General features: G+C 31.2%; 1 long non-coding RNA gene across 2 annotated transcripts; it reads right to left on the bottom strand.

The window, feature by feature from the left end:
- Nucleotides 1–273: 273 nt before the first annotated feature.
- On the bottom strand, nt 274–2,856 carry LOC121208270 (uncharacterized). Of its 2 annotated transcripts, XR_005903233.1 has the most exons (4): nt 2,574–2,856; nt 1,034–1,394; nt 703–763; nt 274–620 (listed from the first exon to the last, which is right to left on the bottom strand). It is a non-coding gene; the product is annotated as an uncharacterized lncRNA (long non-coding RNA). The 2 variants fall into 2 exon arrangements; XR_005903232.1 differs by lacking the exon at nt 2,574–2,856 and having other exon boundaries at nt 1,034–1,685.
- Nucleotides 2,857–4,288: the final 1,432 nt, after the last annotated feature.

The following is a 4,288-nucleotide window of genomic DNA, read 5'->3' as shown; positions in this document are numbered from 1 at the left end:
TAATTTTTTACAAGCAAGGCTCGGACACAGACTTTTGTACACATGGAAAAGTATTTGGGCAGCAAAAGGTCTTATCAAAGAAGGCTTGGGGTGGAGAGTTGGCACTAGTGAGAATATCTTAATTAATGAGGATGCATGGTTGCCTGGGGCAGCTAATTATAAAATTTGCTATCCTATTTTTAATACTAATATTACTACTATCGCATCGTTAATTGATAATACTAATAGGGAGTGGAGGGAAGAATTGATTCGTAATACCTTCGAGGCTCACGATGCGAATAGAATTCTACGGATCCCACTAGCGTTAGACGAGCATACGGATATAGTCATCTGGCATGGAGAGCCCTTGGGTAAGTTCACTATTCGTAGTGCGTATCAACTTTTATAGACTCAAGATCATACATCAGACTCTACGGCTACTCAAAATACAACCAAACTATTTTGCAAACAACTATGGGCACTCCAAATACCAAATAAAATTAAAATTATGCTATGGAGGGTAACACAAAACTTTATTCCCACGATGACCAATTTGTATCAGCGAAGAGTGGCCCGAGATGATAAGTGTCCTAGATGTAAAGCTTGCTCTGAGACTCTATAGCATGCTTTCGTTGGGTGTCCTGTAGCAACAGAGTTATGGAGAAAATTAGATCTTGAATGGATTAATCAAGGTGAACCCAGTGAATGGTTTGATTGGCTTACAAGGATTTTTAATACATGCAGAGAAACCTAGCATCGCATTTTTGTCTGTGGAATGTTGGTCCTATGGTTTGACACAAACAGAAACTTACATAAGGGGAAGTCATATACAGGGGAAGATGCAGTGAATCATGTTCAATATTATCTTGGTGAAATTGATGGTTTGAACGAGATACAACCTAAAATTACCTAGGTAGTGGAAAAATGGAAAGCCCCCTAGAACCTAATAATCAAAATCAATTTTGATGCCTCGTTCGATAGTATAAATTTCAGATTAGCATTTGGGATAGTGGTGAGAACTGCAAATGGGGAGGTTGAAATTTTTAAATCTTACCTACATCCAGCGGTAGGCACGACTTTTGACGCAGAGACGATTGCTTGCTACGACGCTGTCCTCATAGGATTAGAGATGGGCTACACAAAGGTTGTTATTGAGGGCGACTCCAAGGCCATCATCACCAAATGCATGGCACAATCGGTGGACAAATCGCAAGTTAGTGTGCATATTCAAAATATTTGAAGAGAAAAAAGCAAGTTTTAGGCCATTACATTTCGTTATGCTCCAAGAGTGGCTAATCGTTTAGCCCACATCATTGCTACAAAAGTTAGAAAGAAATAGAGATGATTTACCTGTTTGGAGAGGTCCCTGGCTACACCAATCGACAGAGGAAACTGGATCGCCCACAGGAACCCGACTGAAACAATGAAAGGTAAAATGGAAAAGGGGGAAATTGAGAGCGCCCCTACTAAAAACTCTCAGGCCTTTTCTCCAATGACAATGAAAAGTTCTTTGCGTAAAAGGCATAGTTGGAGGTAGGTTATTCATAACGGATGGGGATTTGAAGATTATTTATTTGTTTAATTAGTTTAGGACCTTGTGCTTTTATTTTAGCCGTCGGTTTGTTTCTTTTTATTCTGATGATTAGATTAGTCTTCCATTTGTTGATTGACAACACATTTATTAGTGTTTATGTTTTTCAATAAAATATCCCCAACCTATTTTATTAAAAAAATAATTAATATTATTTTTGTTCAATGTGATATGACACCTCGATGACTCATTTGATGAGATGATATTTTGAGTAAAGTTTATAAAAAAGTTTAAATAAATTTAAAATATAAAAATAGAAATTTACAAAAAAATCAAAAAGGAAAATTTATAAAAATATATAATTTTTCTTAAAAAATTATGATTATTTCTTTTTATTTTACAAATTATGATAGAAACATAGGCAATACAATTTCAAAGTTTACTTGAGAAAATTTGTGCAAGGATAGTTAGAGTTACACGTCAGGCCATTTGCTTAAGTTTGAATGTTTGTTTGAAAATATGAAGATTTGGACAAAATGTAAAATTTAAAAAATGAGTTTAAATAAAATTTAAGTAAAATCCGAAAAATGAGTTTAAATAAAATTTAAGGTACATTTTTTATATGGATTGAAATTTGAGCAAATTTTTTTTTAGCTCGAGTCCAACTTGACCTAAATTTTTTATCTTATAAAAAAAATATTAATTATATATGTTAAATACTAATTATATATTTATATTAAATTATTAACTAAATAATAATTATATTAATAATTATATTTTAACATGTTTTAGTGCATTATATTTAAAAAATATTTTTAAATAAAAATCAATTTAGAAAAAAAAACTAAATATTAGTGGGCTGAGTTAAACTTAATTTTTAAAAAAAAAAAATTAAATCGGACTTACTTTAAAATGGTATTCCATTTTTAGACCCAAACTTGAAAAATTAATCCCTAGTATCTCTAATTAGAGTCTTTGATACTTGAATATGTAATTGTCGCAGCCATATGAAGACCTGAAGATCTCAACAAATAAAGAAAAAGGAAAAGAGAATTTATCTTACGACTTAGGGTTTCCAATCTTTTTTTGGAGATTTGAACAATCGAAAGTTAGCCACTGATAAGAAGAATCACATTACAAAAAAACCAAGACAGTTTAACGACAGAGATCTGGCGAAATAAGAGTTCGAAAGTGGGCTTTAGTTTCAGGGATTTTGGGGCATTTCTCGGCGAATTTAGGTTGATAAAGTGAAATAGGGAGAGCAGATCTTAACCTCGTGCCATTCTTGTCGAAGAAGTGATCGGCGCTGGAGAAGAAGGTGACGACAGTGGGGCTTGATATTGGGAAAGAAAAAAGAGATGAAAGTTTAAAGAGAAGCTAGGTTTATAGTAAAAAAAAATCATAAGTTTTACTAGAACTTTTATATATATTTTATAAAATTTCCATATTTTCCATATTTTTGAAAAATGTATTTTTATATTTTTATAATTTATATAATTTTAATATTTCTTATTAAGTTTTCATTTTTTTTATTTTTATTTTTTAAATTTTTAATAAATTTAACTCAAAACATCATATCATTAACGACGTGTAACACAAAAACACTATATAATGTGTTGACGTGGAATACATGTCGGCATTTAACAATAATATATATGTCAGGTGAGATGTCCATCATATCTTTAATGGAGGGTAAGGTTTACTGATCAAATTGTTCAAATCGATAACGTTAATGATCATTTCATAACAAATTAAAGTTCAATTACCAAAATGTAATTTAAACCATATATAAATGACTAACATACAAGCACTTTTAGAACCTAATAATCAACTTAGAAGCATGCAATAACATTGAAGGGAGAATGTACATGTACCACCCCCGAAAGCCTCTTGATCGTAATGGTATTATTTTGAGCAATTACAAGTTGAATTTTTTAGTATAAATAAACTGTGATTTATAAGTGCTAGTGAAGAAGGTAGTAGTATACTGGAGAAAATTTAAAAGACTAATGTAGTGGGAGATATTAACTTGTGGTATAAATTAAATTGTAAGGTTTTACAAAGTTTTGGGGTTAATGTGAGAAATTTAACGTAGAAAAGGATTAATTCGAATTAGTGGTGAAATGTGTGAGAACATGGAGAGCAATTTCACCAAGATCTAGTGAATAATTATGATGGATGATTTTTTTAGACGGGTGATATTTTAGAAGAAAGATGGAGAAGATTTATCATCTTTCTCCATCTCTTTCATGTCCATAATATAGGGAAGAAGAGAAACTTTTTATTTTTTTACAATCTAGTCCTCCATCACTATTAAAGGCTTTTCCAAATTTAAAATCAACAAATTTCTTTAGAAACCTTAGCTAAATCAAGTTACCCATAACCTAGCAAGCTTAGTTTTTTGAATAGAAATGGTGGGTTCATATTTGAAGAGTGAGAAAGTATCGACTATGTGAGAAACTACATATGTAAGGTAAGATTTTCATTATTTACTACTAGTATCATGTTTATTTCAAATATTTAAGCATAAAATGTGATGTAAATCAAATATATTGATTATCATGTTGATGTGAAAGGAAGAGAAAGAGAAGGAAGAAGACAGAAGGGGTGTAGATAAGAGAAGGAAGAAGATAGAAGGGGTCTAGATAAGGGAAAATAAGTAGACAAAGCTTAAAGGAAGTTTTATTTAGCTAAATTTGTAAGTACTTTAGAATTATTTCTTACCTAATTAGATTTGATTAGAATAATAAACTAAAGAGCATGTTAATGTCATGAATT

This window comes from Gossypium hirsutum, chromosome A10 (genome assembly GCF_007990345.1).
Source record: "Gossypium hirsutum isolate 1008001.06 chromosome A10, Gossypium_hirsutum_v2.1, whole genome shotgun sequence".
Lineage (NCBI taxonomy): Eukaryota > Viridiplantae > Streptophyta > Magnoliopsida > Malvales > Malvaceae > Gossypium > Gossypium hirsutum.
The sequence above is the reverse complement of the archived record's forward strand: the minus strand, read 5'-3'. Positions and strand labels throughout refer to the sequence as shown.